The sequence below is a fragment of the Panthera tigris genome, chromosome D2, assembly GCF_018350195.1.
Source record: "Panthera tigris isolate Pti1 chromosome D2, P.tigris_Pti1_mat1.1, whole genome shotgun sequence".
Taxonomy (NCBI): Eukaryota; Metazoa; Chordata; class Mammalia; order Carnivora; family Felidae; genus Panthera; species Panthera tigris.
The window spans coordinates 48,554,236-48,576,172 of NC_056670.1; positions in this window are offsets into that span (position 1 = coordinate 48,554,236).

Sequence of the window (21,937 nt, forward strand, 5' to 3'; positions counted from 1 at the left end):
CGTCCTGGGGGAAATGACCTCTGATCCCCCACCATTCCACCTGGATCCCAGCTCCAGAGGATTTGACTAATTAGCATCTGGCAGGTGTCTGGAAAGAGCTACAGGGCAGCAGTGAGGTAATGGCCAGGCACATGCCCTACCCCCCATTCCACTGCCGAGAAATCCTCTGTTTAATTAGGATGCCAGAGGATTACTTTTTTATTTTTTTAATTCCCTTGTAAGTTCTGGCCCCATTCATGCTTATGGAAAGTTCTGTACTCTCCTTCCCGCTCCCACTGCCTCAACAACAACTGTGCTCCAGTTAAAGTCACTCTTCACTGAAGAGGGAGCTCTGTCTTCTCCAGGCCCACACTGGCTGTGGCAGGATCCAGGCTCCTCCCCAACCCGCAGCCCCTCCCACACTTTGGGCAACTGACATCTTGCACTTGGGTTGCTCTTTTGTACCAGAAGTAGTGATTTTTAGCTTGGCTTGCTGTTTTCTCAACTTGGTAATTTTCAGGTAGTTCCAATGGGCTTTTCTGTCACTTCTCTGGTTCCTGCACTGTAAGCTGGGCAGCGATTTAGATACTTCAAATGGACCATTTGGTCCAGACATGTATAGTCCTGGGGGTAACTGACTCTATCAATTGTGAATAAAAACTTATGCTCATAGAACTGTACAACCCAGAGAGTTAACCCTAATATAAACCATGGACTTCAGTTAATAATAACATATCACTATTGGTTCATCAATGATAAGAAACATACCACACTAATACAAATATGTGAGAACTCTATATATTATTTGCTTAATTTTTTATAAACCTAAAACTGTTCTAAAAAATAGTTGGTTAAAAAATAATATGGGCGGGGGTAGTAGATGAGGGAACAGATGAGACAAGATTACCCGATAGCTGGTCATTTTTGAAGCTGGGTAATGGGTCCACAGATGGGGGTTCAATATATTATTCTATGTCTACAATAAAAGCTTTGTTAATCTTCCACTATTTCAATAATGTGTGTTTTCTCATTATAAAAATAATTCATGCACATTGTACACATTTGAAGGATACTGGAAAGTACCTATCATGGAGTCATTCAAAATAGGAATGCAGGCACCATAACATTTTGGCATGATCATTTATACAAATAACAAAACCAGGATCATACTGAATAAAATGTTTTGGATCCTACATTTTTTTTAAAACTTAGTGTTGTACAATGAACAACTTCCCACGTCTTAAAATAGCTCAGAAAGTATGCTTTTTAAAGAGTTGCAATAAGATCTCATGGTGTAGCTATACTATAAAGTCTAGAAATTAAATACCCACCTGAATGGCCCTCATCCCATCTGGTGGAGATTGCCAGAGGTGTGAGATCTGCTATGCACACTGAGTCCTGCGACAGAGAAGCCTGACAGCGGCGAGAGAGCCATTTGGTCTCAGTCCCCAGCTGGTGGTGAATTTCTCACACTTTAAGTTGTAAATGCACCTCAATGCTATTTAATACGGTGGAGGAGGCACTTTTTTCCTTCAGAATGTATACCATCTCAAGTGGGTTTGCTATTTACAAAATGAAAGGGGGCCAGGATTTGAGTGCTGGAAGCCTTGGTGTGCGTGCAATTGCTCTCCTCGGACCAACGAGCCAGCACTCTCTGGGGGTGCCTAAGGACAAAGGCAATTCCTGGCACACACTGAAACACTGACCCCTCCCTCCTGCTCAAGAAAGCACATCAGAGGGCAAATGAGGGAGAATGGTACTATAACAACAACATTCACTTAGTAACTGTAGCAAATCCTCCAAAGCAACCTTGCCCCTGACTGTGATCCTGCACCACCTAGAGAGGTGGCCCATTGGCTCCAGATGGGCCCTGTCAGCCCACAACCGGACCTAGTGATAGGTCTCAGTTAACCACCCACCTCTTGGCTTAGAGAATCAAGGTTAAAACAGGATTGCAAGGGGCCAAACAGCCATGTAGATAGCACACACTCTGGCATATTTGACCACAGATCATACAATTCATGAGACTTCTCGATCAGATCTGGATGAAGCAGTTTCTTCCTGAAGGAGCCAGTGCTCCCTGAGGCTGAAGAGATACAGGCGCCAGCCCACCCGACTTTGCTAAAGGTATTTTCTTCCACATAGCTGGAGAAAAAAGAGGGCTTAAAACTTTAAATATGAGATGTGCTTTCTAAAATCCAAAACTCCTGCCAATGTATCAGGACCTTTATCTTGGCCAGTTTATGTAATCAGACAACAATAATCTGCCCTGTGATATAAACACTGAGAAGTCACATCAGTGCTTGGGAAGGCCTGACACCGTCAGAAAAACCTACTGGACCTGAGGACCTGAACGACCTGGGAGGCCTCAGCTTTCACTTCAGCTCCCGTGGAACCTGGGAAAACTTCCAGGTCAACTCATCCAGGAAAGATTCATCTATCAATTGAATTCCTGAGAATCATTGGCTCTTGAGGAACCTAGCCCAAATTGCGAATTGGCCTCATGTGAAGAGTTCGTGGACACCCCTGAGGACCACAGAACCTGAGCAGTAGATGAGTCAGCCAGAGATTCAAGTTGCCATCAGTCCAGAGGGCCTGAGGGGAGACTCATTACAAAGGATACGCAGTTCTCCAGCTTTGGAGAGAAGAGAAAATGCCTTTACCAGGAGAAATAGCAACTCCTGGTCCAGAGAAAACAGAGAGAGAAGCCAATGGAAGAGTCCTCATGTTATGGCCATGGATGTGACATGAAGACAAAGCATTTCTCAGGGCCTCATCTTCTCAGTCAGCACCCTGCACGCCTTGGCATGCAGAAAAAGAGCATCTCATCAACAGCCATCTCACCACACTTTCTTTTTTTTAAATTTTTTTTTTAACATTTATTTATTTTTGAGACAGAGAGAGAGCATGAACAGGGGAGGGTCAGAGAGAGAGGGAGACACAGAATCTGAAACAGGCTTCAGGCTCTGAGCTGTCAGCACAGAGCCCGATGCAGGGCTCGAACTCACGGACAGTGAGATCATGACCTGAGCCGAAGTCAGCCGCTTAACCGACTGAGCCACCCAGGCGCCCCTCACCACACTTTTAACAAACAGGCCTCGGGGCACCTGGGTGGCTCAGTCGGTTGGGCTGCCAACTCCGGCTCAGGTCATGATCTCGCGGTTCGTGAGTTCAAGCCTCGCATCCGGCTCTGTGCTGACAGCTCGGAGCCTGGAGCCTGCTTCGGATTCTGTGTCTCCCTCTCTCTCTGCCCCTCCCCTGCCTGCACTTTGTGTCTCTCTCTGTCTCAAAGGTAAATAAATATTAAAAAATTTAAAAAAGAAAGAAAGAAAGAAAGAAAGAAAGAAAGAAAGAAAAGAAAAGAAAGGGGCCTCATCCTTAATGCTTCAATTTGGGCAGGTCTGTTTTATCCCTGAGCATCCCAGATCTTCTTGGCACTGAGGACTGTGGCAGTAACCCCAGCTCCAGCCAGCATTTCCGTGGGCCCAATGGGGTGAGGAGGAGACTCAAAATTGTTACCTGCCCCAAAAGGAAATCAGTAGAAAACTTAAAATAAATGTGGTAGAGACAGAGGCTCAGGGAAACACAATGCCTGGCTACAGATGCTCCACATCGCAGCTTCCCAAGGAGTGTCTGGCCCTGACATCAGGTGGGATAACAGGATGACATTTCCCCACCCCCCATGCCTGGGGCCGTTCCTGCTGGAGATTCTAGTATTCAGAGTGTTCCTCTCTTCAAGAAGAGATGGCCAGGATGTGATTCCAGAGGGTACTGTGACTTGGCCAGCCATCACCACCGGCCAGAAAACCACCAGTGTTCCAAGGGTGTTCTTTAAAGCAAGGGGTTTGAGAAAGGCATGATGAGACAATGAGAAGTGTAGAGGAGGAGGCAGCCCAAATGACCACAGTAAAAACACTACAAAATATATCATGTAAAGAGGAAATAATTTAGAAGATACAAAGAAAGTAAAAACATAAATAAAACTAAGGAATTAAAGGTAAACAGGCCATGATGCTGAGTGACTTAGAGAAAATGGTATTTAAAAAATCACAAGGATAAAAGATTAAGCTCCGAAGATTACTTATAAGAAAAACTTAAGAGCAAAATAAGGTAAAAGAATTGGAATAGACAAAAGAGCAGTTCAAAACCAACAAAACCAAATTGATGAAACGAATGAAATTTTCATTCAAGTGAAAACGAAAAAATATTTTTTTTTAATGTTCACAATAGCAGACTAGTTAAACAAATCATGGTAGATTATATGGTACAATATTAAGACACCTCTGAACATTGTTTTAGAAAAACAAGCAATGAGGGGCACCTGGGTGGCTCAATCAGTTGAGCATCCGACTTGATTTCAGCTCAGGTCATGATCCCAGGGTTGTGAGAGCGAGTCCCACATTGGGCTCTGCACTAAACGTGGAGCTTGCTTAAGAGTCTCTCTCTCACTCTTAAAGGCAGAGAACAAACTGGAGGTTGCTACAGGGGAGGTGGTGGGGGCATGGGCTAAATGGGTGATGGGCGTTAAGGAGGGCACTTGTTGGGTGAGCACTGCGGGGGGAGGGTCTAGGTATGTGATGAATCACTGGGTTCTACTCCTGACACCAATACTACACTGTATGTTAACTAACTTGATTTAAAGAAATACATTTAAAAATTAAAAAAAAAGAAAATTAGATAAGATTTTTTTCACAGCTTTTTCCTTTTAATGAATCATATTAAATCCTAAAATAGCCAAAGTATTTTGCTTTCAAAGGCTAAATAGTTGAGGTGCAAGATTTTCCTTAAAAAGGGAAAGAACCCAAAAATATAAATTAATAAATTCTAAAAATATGTAGTGAGAAAAGAACTTTGTATATATAACCTAAAGAGATAGAAGTGATACGTATGTTTTATCTTAATAGCTATTCAACTGCTAGGAATTTACCCAAGGGATACAGGAGTGCTGATGCATAGGGGCACTTGTACCCCAATGTTTATAGCAGCACTCTCAACAATAGCCAAATTATGGAAAGAGCCTAAACGTCCAGCAACTGACGAATGGATAAAGAAATTGTGGTTTATATACACAATGGAGTACTATGTGGCAATGAGAAAGAATGAAATATGGCCCTTTGTAGCAACATGGACGGAACTAGAGAGTGTTGTGAAATAAGCCATACAGAGAAAGACAGATACCATATGTTTTTACTCTTATGTGGATCCTGAGAAACTTAACAGGAACCCATGGGGAGGGGAAGGGAAAAAAAAAGAGAGAGAGAGAGGTTAGAGTGGGAGAGAGCCAAAGCATAAGAGACTCTTAAAAAATGAGAATAAACTGAGGGCTGATGGGGGTGGGAGGGAGGGGAGGGTGGGTAATGGGTATTGAGAAGGGCACCTTTTGGGATGAGCACTGGGTGTTGTATGGAAACCAATTTGACAATAAATTTCATATATTGAAATAAATAAATAAATAAATAAATAAATAAATAAATAAATAAATAAAAAAGAATAGCTATTCATGGGGCACCTGGGTGGCTCAGTCGGTTCAGCATCCGACTTTGGCTCGGGTCATGATCTCATGGTTTGTGGGTTCAAGCCCCACGTCAGGCTCTCTGCTGTCAGTGCTGAGCCTACTTCGGATTCTCTGTCTCCTTCTCTTTCTGCCCCTCCCCTCTCATGCTCTCTCTCTCAAAAATAAATAAAACATTCAAAGTAAAACTGATTTCAAACTACATAATTTGAAACAAAACATGCTAAAATAACTTGGACAAAGATACAGAAATTATAAATGGGTAGCTTACAAAAGCCATAAGGTCAGGAGTGCCTGGGTGGCTCAGTTGATTAAGCGTCCAACTTCGGCTCAGGTCATGATCTTGTGGTCCTTGAGTTCAAGCCCCACATCAGGCTCCGAGCTGACAACTCAGAGCCTGGAGCCTGATTCAGATTCTGTGTCTCCCAATCTCTCTGCCCCTTCCCCACTTGTTCTCTCTTTCTCTCAAAAATAATAAACATTAAAAAAAAATTTTTTTTTAAGTCATAAGGTCAATTAAGTGGAAATGCTAGAAAGCAAGTAGGGCATTCAAAACCTTAAGATCTGGGAGGTTGTAAAGGTGATGCTTCTGTCAGGTGAAATCCAGGACTCACTGAGTCAAAGACAGCAGGTCTTTCAAGCCGGCCGTCACCGTGAACGTTTCCTCAAATGGACTGTGGACATCTACAGTGGCCTCACGGCAGCCAGAGCAAAACAGGAAAAAATGAGCTGCTGGAGCAATTCTTTGACCAGAAGCTTCAAAAAGAAACCAGAGCTGTGTTGTCCTCAGGCCTAGGTACACAGAGTATAGCCAGGTAGGGAGGACTAGGGTGGCAGTGAACCGCAGAGCTTGGGAACCATGCTGAGGCCACGAAGGTAGCTGTTAACCTGATGGAACATCTTTATCCAAAGATGTGTCACTGTTTTTCCTTCTCAGCACACATCATCGCCACATCTTCCTGCTAAGCCCAGAGTGACAGAGAGCTCACCAACAAGCACAGGGACACACTGACCTCTAGACCTTCAGGCCCGGTGGCTTCCTCACTGCAGCCACACCCAGTGATCGACTCCACAGAGGGAAACCTCTCCAGCCCCAGGAGAACCCAGGGGCCAATGCTCATTCTCTAGAATATAACAGAGCTGGGGGAAGAAGGCCTTCCCTGCCAGCATCATCACTTGACATCCAGGGGGGGATTCCTCTGGCCAGTCCATTCAGTGGAGTAGAACTGGACAGACCCCCTAAATGTAAATTCTCCATAATCTGAATGGAATGGAGCTCTCTCAAGAGGGAGCTAGGGAAATTAGAGGGACCCGGACTGGAAAAACCTGTGCAATCATTTCAGGTTTTTGTCTCCATCATCATTATTGGTGAAGAACTTGTCAGGTCTAAGAAATGAGAATTTTTGGAATTACAGATTCAATCATGGATGAAACCCTTTATAAGGAAAGAGCTAACCTGCCAAATCCTCCCAGGACAAACCATCAGCTCAGCTATACTCTCCCCAGTTTCTAAGAACTATTTGAGGAAAAGTCCCTCCTTGTGTTCATAGAGTCAACCAACACTGTCTTTCCAGGGGCTTGGACCATTTTGTAATTAGGTTACTAGTGGACCAAGTCTAATTATGTACAGAAACAGATGCTTCTTGCCTGGGCAGGAAGTGAGGCTGTAACTGCACAGGGGCATGGATGTTCACACCCGCAGCCCACTGGCAGGGCTGCTACCTGTTGGGTCAATGCCACACAGCTCAGAATTTGTGGTGAAACAGGTACTTGATGCTTTTCCTGAGGAGCTCAAAGCTGGAATGTACAGATTAATCCAGTTTCATTAGGCAGTCTCTAGAGCTAGGCTCACAATCGTCAGCTCCCTGTCTCAGGACTGCTGATGCCCTTTACAGTTGCCTAGCACTTTGCCATTTACAAAGAACTTCTGCCTTAATTATTCCCTTTGAGACCAGACCAACAATGTGAGGTTGTTAAGTAACAAATGCCTCAGGGGAGTTAAGTGGCTTGCCAAAAGCCATGAGTGTGAGAAGCGGTAGGCCCTGAACTTCTGACCCCCGGTAGTCTGACTCCAGGGAGCAGCCCTGTCCACCAGACCACCCTGCCATTCATGACCTCACTCTGTCAACATCAACCACCAGTGCCCAGATGTGTGCAAATGCCCTTCTTAAAGAATCTACACTGATTGGTCAGAGCCCATGTATCTTTTAAAACGGCAAATATCCCCTGATTCAGATTTCCTCCTACCTCCCAATGATGAGCTAGTCCCATCCTCTCCTCTCCTCCGTGCTACATCTGTACTTTAAATGTTCCTCTATTGTTTCTTATTAATTTGTATTATAATTGACCTATTTACATGTCAATCTATAGCCTGTGAAGTCCTTAAAACAGTGAATGCTTCTGAGGCAGGTGGAGGGAGCAGAGTTCCTGAACACATGGTTTTTGAAGCCAGATCGCTTAGGATGGAATCCTAAGTGCACCCCTTAGTAGTACGTATGAGAAAATTATTTAAACTTTGTGTCTTCACTTTCTCATCTGTAAAATGGGGACAATGACAAAATTGGCAACTTCAAAGGGTTATTGTGAGGATGAAAGCAGTTACTCCATATAAATCACGAGAATAATTAATAAACGTTATGAAACAACCCAATATGAACTCATAAGGAAATTGGTAAATTAAATGCAGTATATGCATACAAGGGAAAAACGGTCTCCAGCTATTAAGAAAGGAAACACACCTAGACACACCACCCCTGTATTCGGTATCATCACCATCATCATCACCATCATCATCACCATCATCACCATCATCATCATCTTCACATCCTAGCTCCTATCAAGCCTGTCACATAGGAGGTGCTCCATAAGATTCTGTCAAGTGAATGAACAAATAAATGTACTGATAAAACGGTGATTTGAGTGAAAAGGGAAGTGCTGCCTGCTCTCGTTTGGGGCAGTCACAGTTGCCTGGAGCACATCTAAAACTGCTAGCATCACTGCTTTCTTCAACAAAAGAATGCACAGGAAAGTCAAGGAACTGAATTTGAGGTTCCTAAATTAATTTACCCAGAAGAAAATCACAGGCCTCCAGGCCAAAAAAAAAAAAAAATCATGCTCAGTTACTTATTCATAAAATTTTATGAAAACGAAGAAACTTTGTTTCAGTTCAGGTTAAGTTGCTTGGCTTGAACTGCGGGGAGCCTATCAGAAACCCCAAAGACATGGATATTGAGTGGAACAGCCTGAAAAGAAATCCAACACACCCTTCTCTCTTTTGAGAATGTTTGATTTGGAACACACTAGACAGGTAACCACCACAGAAACAAAGAGGATTTCACAACAAAACTCTCTGGAGTGTGTGTGTGTGTGTGTGTGTGTGTGTGCATGTGTGTGTGTGTGTTGAGCCATGAAGGCAAAAGGTAGCAGATTCAAGGAACTTGTACAAGAAAATGAAATGTTTACTTTGATGAGCTGTAACTTATAAAAGAAAAGTTGGGTCTTTCCTATCCAAAAGAATGGATATCAAACATAAGACAGCTTTTGCAAAGACTGGAAAAGGTCAGAATTTAAGTTAATTAAAGTACCTAACATTTGTTTACCATATTCCATTTATAAAACCTTTACATGTTATTTAAATTCTAAAAGATTAAAGATACTTTTTTATAAATAAATACAACAACTCTCACATATGAGTTCAAGAGGAAAGCAGAATTTTTATTGCAGTCTTTTTTGTTATAGTGAAAAATGTTAAATAACTGAAATGCAAATGGATGGGTAAGTTGGTAAATGAAATGTGGTATATTGATACAATGGGAAAATATTATACAGAAATCACAAGAAATTATATACACACATATGTGTATGTGTGTATTGACATGGATATATGTCAAAAACCATGGAAGTATAAAAAAAGAAATGCATAATGACATAGTGATGTTTATGGTGTAACACTTTTGTTTTTAAGAAGGAAAAAAAAAAAGCCATGAACTTCCAATAATATGACTGACCACAGAAGCAGAGTAGTTTTTTTAATCTTCTAAACTTTTTCTTAAAGTAAACAGACCAAACATAAAAGTAGGAAAAAGAAACTCATAAATAACATCTTCAGTAACACTAGGCTCTGGAATCCTCTGTAAACCTGAATAAGGGAGGTGAATGAAAAGGACTGCAGAAGACCAGGTTGTGAGATCAAGCTAGGGAAATGAGAGGAAGGCCTCACTAGCCTACAAGTGATGGAAACCAAAGCCAAAAACAAAAAACAAACAAATGAAAACACAGATAAATTCATCCAATTCTTTTAAAACATATAAGAGGATTCTAAAAAAACAGCCACAATGGCAGTTGTATATCTGCTGAGGATGTTGTGAATCATCCTAAAAGCCCTCTCTCCTTATAAACAAAGCAACGTAGGATCACAAAACCAAAAGCCCTCAGGTAATATCTACCAACACTCGAGATGACAACACATCTTCATGAATCTCAAATGAAGAGGAGGCAAGAACAGTCCCCTTACAGCCCCAAGACTTGCATCACGCAACGAGACTTCAGATAACACTGATAATCGATGAATTAAAAACTGTCCAGAGAGAGGAGCCAAGATGGCAGAACAGCATGGGAGTTTTTTTCTGTCTCGTGTCCATGAAACACAGCCAGACTAACACTAAACCATCCTGCACACGTAGAAAACTGATCTGAGGATTAACACAACAATTCGCACAACCTGAACCACAAAACTCAGCAGGTGCGCGGTGCGGAGAGGTGAACTGGGGCAGAGAGAAGCCGCAGGGAGCTGTTTTTGAGACCAGAGAGAGGACGGAGGTGGGGGGAATACGGGAAAAGCAACCCCAACAAAAGCAGCTGGAGAGAGAGTGAAAAAGTGGAAACAGCCGCAGGGACTGAACTAAAAAGGGAGAAAGGAGAAAGGAGAGAGTTTAAATTCCTTTAAGACTCTATAAACAGGGGGAGCGCAGAGTCTGAAACGCCGCAGCTCGATACCTGGCAGTGCTCTGGTGGGAAGGGCGAATCCCCAGGAGCAGAGTGAGGTCCGGGGGTCTTCGGGCCACACGGGGAGAGGCGGTTCCCCTGCTGGGAGGACATTCGGTAGAGGCTGTGTGGCCCCCGGTCCCAGAGGACCCTGGAGAACAACCGCATTCGCTGGTGCTGGAAGAAGATCGCTGGGGGGTGAAGCCAGACGTGTGTTGAGATTTTCCATAATCCCTGAAACGCTGCTGCCACACGATCGCGTGCACTTTTTCTGGGGTGGGCTGGTGCCCAGCCGCAGTTTCTGGGTATCCACAGCAGCATGGTCCCCCAAACGTGCCTGGGGGTGGCCGGCACCCGGCCATTGCTCCCGGCCACTGCTCGGTGAGACCCTCCCGCAGAGGGGCAAAACGGGTCAGAGCCGCAGTTCCTCAGAAGTGAGGGGTCGGGAAACACAGTCACATCTGAGCTAAAACTCAGGAGGGAAGTGTCGGCTGGCTCCCTGAAGGCTTGGTCACGGCGGTGTAAAAGCAGGGAGCAGACGGACGCCCGGAGATAAAGGACGCGTGGGCGATTGCTGGTGGGGAGAACAGAGTTTCTACCAGAAACTCGTTGCCGGATGACGCCATTTCCAACTCTCCCGCGCTTGCGTACACGCACCTACAAGCACCAAAACAATCCACCCCGGTTAAGCTAAGCAGCGCCATCTAGTGGAGAACGGAGCCATTACACTAAGCCCCGCCCAGCTGGGCCAACCTCACCGCTCAGGAACACCACAAGTCTCTCCCGCCTGTTTAGTTTACGGACTATAAAGTGGTTCATAGTTTGAATTCTAGGGGAAAACAATGCAATTTCAATTGTATTTCAGTCTGTTCACTAGTCCATCTATTCAGTGTTCTTTTTTCTTTTGTTTCTTTTCTTTTTCTTGAATAGAGAAAGAGGAAAAATTTATTTTTGTTTTCAATTTTTATTAAAAATATTTTTCTTTAACTTTTCCACTGTATTTTTTTACTTTTTTGTAAATTTTTCAAGTTCTATTTTACTTCCATCATTTCATTTTATTCTATTTACTCATTTTATCAAATTTTCAAAGTTTTCCTCCCCCCCTCCCTTTTTCTCTAATCTATCAAGCTCCTTTCAACAACCAGACCAAAACACACCTAGGATCTAACATCATTTATTTGATTTTGTGTGTGTGTGTGTGTGTGTGTGTTGCTTTTAATTTTTTAATTTTAATTTTTTTACCTTATTAGTTCCTTTTCTTCCTTCAAAATGATGAAACAAAGGAATTCACCCCAAAAGAAAGAGTAGGAAGAAACAACAGCCAGGGACTTAATAAACACAGATACAAGCAAAATGTCTGAATCAGAATTTAGAATCACAATAGTAAAAATACTAGCTGGGGTCGAAAATAGATTAGAATCCCTTTCCACAGAGATAAAAGAAGTAAAATCTAGTCAGGATGAAATAAAAAATGCAATAACTGAGCTGCAATCTCTAATGGATGTCACGGCAGCAAAGATGGATGAGACAGAGCAGTGAATCAGCAATATAGAGGACAAATTTATGGAGAATAATAAAGCAGAAAAAAAAGAGGGAGACTAAGGGAAAAGAGCATTATTTAAGAATTAGAGAAATCAGTGACTCATTAAAAAGGAAAAATATCAGAATCATAGGGGTCTCAGAAGAGGAAGAGAGAGAAAAAGGGGTAGAAGGATTATGTGAGCATATCATAGTGGAAAACTTTCCTAACCTGGGGAAAGACACAGACATCAAAATCCAGGAAGCACAGAGGACTCCCATAAGATTCAACAAAAACTGACCAACAACAAGGCATATCACAGGCAAATTCACAAAATACTCAAGAAAGGAAAGAATCATGAAAGCAGCAAGAGAAAAAAAGTCCTTAACCTACAAGGGAAGACAGATCAGGTTTGCAGCAGACCTGTCCACAGAAAGTTGACAGGCCAGAAAAGAGTGACAGGATATAGTCAATGTGCTGAATTGGAAAAATATGCAGTCAAGAATTCTTTATCCAGCAAGGCTGTCATTCAAAATAGAAGCAGAGATTAAAAGTTTCCTAGACAATCAAAAATTAAGGGAGTCTGTGACCACTAAACCAGCCCTGCAAGAAATTTTAAGGGGGACTCTCTGAGGAGAGAAAAGACTAAATAAAGAAATAAGTAAACACGTAAATAAATAAATAAATAAATACCAAAAGCGACAAAGACTAGAAAGGACCAGAGAACACCACCAGAAACTCCAACTCTACAAGTAACATAAAGGGAATAAGTTCATATCTTTCAGTACTCACTCTAAACATCAATGGACTAAATGCTCTAATCAAAAGACATAGGGTAACAGAATGGATAAGAAAACAAGATCCATCTATATGCTGTTTACAAGAGACCCACTTTAGACCTAAAAGACACCTTCAGATTGAAAGTGAGGGGATGGAGAATCATCTATCATGTTAATTGTCAACAAAAGAAAGCTGGAGTAGCCATACTTATATCCAACAATCTAGACTTTAAAATGAAGACTATATCAAGGATGAAGAAGGGCATTATATCATAATTAAGGGATCTATCCACCAAGCAGACCTAACAATTGTAAACATTTATGCTCCAAATATGAGGGAACCCAAATATATAAAATTAATCACAAACATAAAGAAATTCATTGATAATAATACCATAATAATAGGGGATTTCAATACCCCACTTACAACAATGGACAGATCATCTAATCAGAAAATCAACAAGGAAACAATGGCTTTGAATGACACACTGGACCAGATGGACTTAACAGATATATTCAGAACATTTCATACTAAAGCAGTGGAATATACATTCTTCTCCAGTGCACATGGAACGTTCTCCAGAATAGACCACACACTGGGACACAAATCAGCCCTTAACAAGTACAAAAATACCGAGATTATACCATGCATATTTTCAGACCACAATGCTATGAAACTCAAAATCAACCACAAGAAAAAATTTGGAAAGGTAACAAATACTTGGAGACTAAAGAACATCCTACTAAAGAATGAATGGGCTAACCAATAAGTTAAAGAGGAAATTTAAAAGTACATAGAAGCCAATGAAAATGATAACACCACAACCCAAAACCTCTAGGACACAGCAAAGGCAGTCATAAGAGGAAAGTATATAGCAATCCAGGCCTTTCTAAAGAAGAAAGAAAGGTCTCAGATACACATACTAACCTTACACCTTAAAAAGCTAGAAAAAGAACAGCAAATAAAACCCAAAACCAGCAGAAAACAGGAAATAATAAAGATTAGAGCAGAAATTAATGCTATCAAAACAAACAAAAAAAAAAAACAGTAGAACAGATCAATGAAACCAGAAGCTGGTTCTTTGAAAGAATTAACAAAATTGATAAACCACTAGCCAGTTTGATCAAAAAGAAAAAGGAAAGGACCCAAATAAATAAAATCAAGAATGAAAGAGGAGAGACCACAACCAACACAGCAGAAATAAAAACAATAATAAGAGAATATCATGAGCAATTATACACCAATAAAATGGGCAATCTGGAAGAAATGGACAAATTCCTACAAACATATACATTACCAAAATTGAAACAGGAAGAAATAGAAAATTTGAACAGACCCATAACCAGTAAAGAAATCGAATTAGTAATCAAAAATCTCCCAAAAAAGCAAGAGTCCAGGGACAAATGGCTTTCCAGGGGAATTCTACCAAACATTTAAGGAAGAGTTAACACCTATTCTCTTGAAGCTGTTCCAAAAAATAGAAATGGAAGGAAAACTTCCAAACTCTTTCTATGAAGCCAGCATTACCTTGATTCCAAAAGCAGACAAAGACCCCACTAAAAAGGAGAATTATAGACCTGATGAACATGGATGCAAAAATCCTCAACAAGATATTAGTCAACCGGATCCAGCAAGACATTAAAAAAATTATTCACCACGATCAAGTGGGATTTATACCTGGGATGCAGGACTGGTTCAATATCTGCAAAGCAATCAATGTGATTCATCACATCAATAAAAGAAAGGACAAGAACCATATGATCCACTCAATAGATGCAAAGAAAGCATTTGACAAAATACAACATCCTTTCTTGATAAAAACCCTCAAGAAAGTAGGGGAAGAAGGATCATACCTTGAGATCATAAAAGCCATATACAAAAGACACAATGCTAATATCATCCTCAATGGGGAAAAACTGACAGCTTTCCCCCTAAGGTCAGGAACAAGACAGGGATGTCCATGCTCACCAGTGTTATTCAACATAGTATTGGAAGTCTTGCCTCAGCAATCAGAAAACACAAAGAAATAAAAGGCATCCAAATCGGCCAGGACAAGGCCAAACTTTCACTCTTCGCAGATGACATGATACTCTATATGGAAAACCCAAAAGATTCCACCAAAAAACTGCTAGAACTGATTCATGAATTCAGCAAAGTTGCAGGATATAAAATCAATACACAGAAATCAGTTGCATTCCTATACACCAACAATGAAGCAGCAGAAACAGAACAGTTGCACAAAAAAAACCATAAAATACCTAGGAATAAATCTAACCAAGGAGGTGAAAAATCTATACACTGAAAACTATAGAAAGCATATGAAAGAAATTGAAGACACAAAAAAATGGAAAAAGATTCCATGCTCCTGGATAGGAAGAACAAATATTGTTAAAATGTCAATACTACCCAAAGCAATCTACATATTCAATGCAATCCCTATCAAAATAACACCAGCATTCTTCACAGAGCTAGAACAAACAATCCTAAAATTTGTACGAAACCAGAAAAGACCCCAAATAGCCAAAGCAATCTTGAAAAAGAAAACCAAAGCAGGAGGCATCATAATCCCGGACTTCAAGCTATATTACAAAGCTGTAATCATCAAGATAGTATGGTACTGGCACAAAAACACACATTCAGATCAATGGAAGAGAATAGAGAACCAAGAAATGGATCCACAAACACATAGCCAACTAATCTTTGACAAGCAGGAAAGAATATCCACTGGAATAAAGAGTCTCTTCAGCAAGTGGTGCTGGGAAAACTGGACAGCGACATGCAGAAGAATGAACCTGGACCACTTTCTTACACCATACACAAAAATAAACTCAAAATGGATGAAAGACCTAAACGTAAGACAGGAAGCCATCAAAATCCTAGAGGAGAAAGCAGGCAAAAACCTCTCTGATCTTGCCCGCAGCAACTTCTTACTCAACACGTCTCTGGAGGCAAGGGAAACAAAAGCAAAAATGAACTACTGGGACCTCATCAAAATAAAAAGCTTCTGCACAGCGAAGGAAACAATCAGCAAAACTAAAAGGCAACCGACGGAATGGGAGAAGAGATTTGCAAACGATATATCAGATAAAGGGTTCGTATCCAAAATCTATAAAGAACTTATCAAACTCAACAACCAAAAAACAAATAATCCAGTGAAGAAATCAGCAAAAGACATGAATAGGACACTTCTCCAATGAAGACATCTAGGTGGCCAACTGACACATGAAAAAAAAATGCTCAACATCACTCATTATCAGGGAAATACAAATCAAAACCACAATGAGATACCACCTTACACCTGTCAGAATGGCTAACACTAACAACTCGGGCAACAGCAGATGTTGGTGAGGATGTGGCGAAACAGGATCTCTTTTGCCCTGCTGGTGGGAATGCAAACTGGCACAACCACTCTGGAAAACAATATCGAGGTTCCTCAAAAAATTAAAAATAGAACTACCCTACAACCCAGCAATTGCATTACTAGGTATTTATCCAAGGGATACAGGTGTGCTGTTTCAAAGGGGCACATGCACCCCAATGTTTATAGCAGCGCTATCAACAAGAGCCAAAGTATGGAAAGAGCCCAAATGGCCATTAAGGGGTGAATGGATAAAGAAGATGTGGTATATATATACAATGGAGTGTTACTTGGTAATCAAAAAGAATGAAATTTTGCCTTTTGCAACTACATGGTTGGAACTAGAGGGTATTATGCTAAGTGAAATTAGTCAGAGAAAGACAAATATATGACTTCACTCATATGAGGACTTTAAGACACAGAACAGATGGGGTGCCTGGGTGGCTCGGTCGGTTAAGCTTCTGACTTCAGCTCAGGTCATGATCTTGCAGTTCATGAGTTCAAGGCCCGCATCGGGCTGACAGCTCAGAGCCTGGAGCCTGCTTCGCATTCTGTGTCTCCCTCTTTCTCTCTGCCCCTCCCCTGGCTGGTGCTCTGCCTCTCTCTCTCTCTCTCTCAAAAAAATAAATATTAAAAACTTTTTTTAAAAACATTAAGGGGCGCCTGGGTGGCTCAGTCGGTTGAGCGGCCGACTTCGGCTCAGGTCACGATCTCACACTCCGCGAGTTCGAGCCCCGCATCAGGCTCTGTGCTGACAGCTCGGAGCCTGGAGCCTGTTTCGGATTCTGTGTCTCCCTCTCTCTGACCCTCCCCCATTCATGCTCTGTCTCTCTCTGTCTCAAAAATAAATAAATGTTAAAAAAAAATTTTTTTTAAACATTAAAAAAAAAATGACACAGAATAGATGAACACAGGGGAAGGGAAGCAAAAATAATGTAAAAACAGGAAGGGGACAAAACATAAGATACTCTTAAATATGGAGAACAGCCGATTACTGGAGGGGTTATGGGAGGGGGGACGGGCTAAATGGGTAAGGGGCATTAAGGAATCTACCCCTGAAATCATTGTTGCACTATATGCTAACTAACTTGGATGTAAATTTAAAAATTTTTTAAAAATAAAAAACTGTCCAATAGATACTAACTTAGAAAGCAAGAGAGACCAATCTGAGAACAGTAATTAAAACTAAGAAAGGAGGGGGTGCCTGGTGGCTCAGTTGGTTAAGTGTCCAACTTCAGTTCGGGTCATGATCTCACGGTTCATGAGTTCAAACCCCTCATCAGGCTCTGTGCTGACAGCTCAGAACCTGAAGCCTGCTTTGGATTCTGTGTCTCCCTCTCCTTCTACCCCTCCCCTGCTCGCTTGCTCTCTCTCTCTCAAAAAAATAAATAAACATTAAAAAAAACTAAGAAAGGAGTATTAAATTAAAAGAATTATTTTGTGATCCAGGCAAAGATATAAAATAATTTAAAAGGGAAAAGAAATCAAACTGGCATCAGACATTTTAAATAGCAACACTTCCTGCCAAGTGGACATGGAGTGACATATTTAAGATACCCTAGGAAAGGAATGAAGCCAAGGATTTTACATCCAGCAAAACTAATCTTTAAGTATATGAAGGCTGAAGACAATCTGTTATGAAAAAGCAAGAACTCAAAAATATCGTTTCCACAAGTCATTCATGAGAAATCCACTGGAAGTAAATTAACATATGGACTTATATGTCAAATGCTGTTAACACCACAAAAGAAAAATCAGACTTTATGTGAATCTTGATAGAAGTACACACCACCACCTATGAAGTATTCTTGCCAAAAAAAAAAAAAAGAAAGAAAGAAAAAAGAAAAAAAAAAAAACCTGAGTTTGATCAAGCCTTCAGACCTAACTATCAATTTACATGAAATACAGGGAATAGAAAGGAAGTTGGCATATTCAAACCGTGGGACTCTCTACAAGGAAACAAACCACTTCCTTCAACAAAATACAAACAACTCAAAATGAAACAGAGAAAATAAAATAAAAAACACTGAGCACATCGTAAGTAAGCTGTGGGACAATTTCAAGCCACCTGGTGTACATATAAATGGAGTCCCTAAAGGAGAGGAGAGAGAGGAGTGAAGGCAAAAATATTTGATGACATTATGGTTGCACTTTTCCAAATTTAATGAAAACTATAAACTGACAGATCTAAAAAGCTGAAGGAACCCCAAGCACAAAAAAAAATATGAAGAAAACTACATCAAGACACATTGTACGCAAATTGCTTAAAGTCAGTGACAAAGAGAAAAATTTTAAGTAGCCAAAGAAAGAGGACATGTTGCATACTGATAAACAAAGGTAAGGATAACAACACATTATTTTTCTTTTTTTTCTTTTTTCTTTTTTCTTTTTTGAGAGAGATAGCATGAAAGGAAGAGAGAGGCCGAGGGAGAGAATCTTAAGTGGGCTCCACGCTCAGCACAGAGCCTATAGCCAAAATCAAGAGTCCGCTGCTCAACCAACTCAGCCACCCAGATGCCCCATCAACACGTTTCTTACTGAAGAAATTATTGAAGTTATTCAAGAAAGAATTCAGCAGAGCAAATCTTTAAAATATAGAAAAAAAAAATGGCCAACCTAGAATTCTATATCCCACATAAATATATTTCAAAATTGAGAGCAAAAAAAAAAAAAAAAAAAAGATTTTTTTCAGACGTACAAAAGTTGAAATCATTTATCAGCAGTAGACTCATTATAACAAAAGTGACCAAGGGAGTGCTTCGTCAAAAGGAAAATGACACTAGATAGAATATCGATCTGTAGAAATATAGATCTAGACAAATGTATGAAGAACACTGAAACTGGTAACAACATGGGTAAAATATGTAAGCCTTTTTGTTATTATTTAAATATCTCTAAAGAGTAGAAATCTTTAAATATCTTTATGAAAGATAAAGATAAATATGTTTATGCTTTATAAACAAATATAATAATAATGTAGTGAGGGGATTATGTAACAAATGCAAATATAAAATATATGACAATAGCCCAAGACCAGAAGAGAAACGGAAGTATACTACTTTAATAAGGTTCTCAGAGTATTCAGGAAGTGATATAATGGCACTTGAAGGTAGTCTGTGATAAGTTATACACTATAAACTCTAAAGTAGCCACCAAAATAACAAAAGAGTCAACACTAAGAAAAAAATAACAACAAAGCATATGAAATAGAAAAAAAATATGTAATCCAAAAAAGTCAGAAAAAGAAAAAAGCGGGACAAAATAGATGAGAAAAAATACAAAACAAATAAGACGACAGATTTAAATCTAACAATAACGCTAAATGTCAATGGTTTACATACCCCAGTTAGAAGGCCAAAACTGTCAGATTACATCAAAAAAGCAAGAGCCAACTATCTGCTGCCCTCAAGAGATAGACTTTACACAGAAAGACACAAATGGGTTAAAAGTAGTAATATACCATGCTAACGCTGATCCAAAAGAAGGCTGAAGAGGCTATGTTAGTATCAGACAAAACAGATTTCAGAGCAAAGTATATTACCAGAGTAAAGAAGGTCATTTCAAAGTGATAAACGGATCAATTCGTTAAGAAATATAAAAATCCTGAATGTGCATCTAATAACAAAGCTTCAAAATACATAAAGATACAGCTAGAAACAAAAATAGTTACACAACTAGTGACAGAGAAAGAGTGGAAAACAGATAGCATGCTAATGGTAAATAAAAGAAATTTGGACTGAGCTTCTGGGCAGGGGAACACATGGAGTTTGGGGAGAGTGGTGTGTGTGTGTCTGGAGAGGGCCAGACCTTCCCCCATACTTCGCCCTATGTATCTCTTCATCTGGTAATTTGCATCCTTTATCACATCTTTCAATAAACTGGTAAACATAAGAAAGTCGGACTGCCTATATATCAGGCAAAGTACATTTCAGTGCAAAGATTATTACCAAAGTTAGAGACAGTCATTTCATATTAATCAGAGCATCAGTTCATCATGAGGACAGAATAATCCTAAACATTTATGCACCTCATCAGAGTTTCAAAATATATGAAGCCATTGAATCAATAATAATAATATCCCTCTCTCAATAATCAATGAAGCAAAGAGACAGGAAATACATAAGGATTTAGAAGACCTAAAAAAAACTACCAACCAATGTTACCTAATTGACATTTAGAAGACCTAAAAAAAACTACCAACCAATGTTACCTAATTGACATTAATAGTTACCTAATTGACATTAACATAAATTGACTAATTGAACAGGAGCAGAATACATTCTTGTCAAGAGCACATGGAAAAGTCATCACAAAAGACCATATATGATTTGGGCCATAAAATAAATTTAATAAATTTAAAAGGTTTCAAGTTATGTCAGATATGCTTTCTGGCCACAAGGGAATTAAATTATAAATTAATAAAAAATCTCTGGAAAACTCTCCAATATTTAAAACTGAATAAAACACTTTCTAAATAACAAATTAGACAAAAAAGAAACTAAAAGAAAATTGTAAAGTGTTTCAAACTGAATGACTATGAAAACATAATATACCACAATTTCTGGTGTATTATGTCACTAAAACAGTATGTAGGCGGTAATTTATAGCAATAAATACTTGTATCAGAAAAGAAGTTTCAAATCAATTATCTCAGCTTCCATCTTTGAAATTAGAAAAAGAACCTAAACCTAAAATAAACAAAACCAAGGCCATAATAAAGGTCAGAAAAAAAAAATCAATAAAATAGAACAGAAAATCAATGAAGAAAATTAAAGAAAACAATAGTTAGTTTTTTGGGAAAAGCAATGAGATTGCTAAAATTTTAGGCAAACAACTAAAGAAAAAAAGTAGAGGACAAAAAATCCTCAATATCAGGAATGAGAGAGGTAGCATCATTACAAATTCTATAGATATTAAAGAAATAATAAAAAGATGAGCAATTTTATGTCAATGAATTTGACAACTTCAATGAAATAGACAATTTCGTTGAAATACACATACTACCACAACTAACTTAAGAAGAAAAAATAGATAACTTAAGAAAATAAATGCCTATATTTATAAAGAAATTGAATTTGTACTTTAAAATCTTCCTACAAATAAAATTGCAAGTCCAGAAGTTTGGTAAAATATTATCACTGGTAAATGCTAAAATTTAAGGAAGAAATAATACCACACATTTTACACAAATTTTTTCAGATAATTTAATAAGAGGGAATACTTTTCCATGTATTTAATGAAGTCAGTATTAACTTCATCCCCAAACAAGCTAGGCATTATAATAAAAGTAGAATTCAATATCTCTCACGAGCAGAGATGCAAACTTTTTTTAGAACATAGCAAATTGATTCCAGTAATAAATAAAAAGAATAACATATCAAGGCATAGAGGGGTTTATCCCAGGAATTCAAAGTTGATTCTCAGAATCAATCAATAAGGGCACCTGGGTGGCTCGGTGAATTGAGCACCTTACTCTTGATTTCAGCTCAAGTCATGATCAGGTTCATGGTTCAGGTTCAATTCAGGTCATGATCAGGTTCATGGGTTGGAGCCCTGCATTGGGCTCCACACTCACAGTGTGGAGCCTGCTTGGGATTCCCTCTCTCTCCCTCTCTTTCTGCCCCTCCCATGTTCTCTCTCTCTCTTTCTCAAAATAAATAAAATAAACTTTAAAAAATCAATCAATATATTTTTAACTTTTTGAGGAACCTCCACACTGTTCTCCAGAGTGGCTACACCAGTCTGCATTCCCACCAACAATGCAAGAGGGTTCCCATTTCTCCACATCCTCGCCATCATCTGTAGT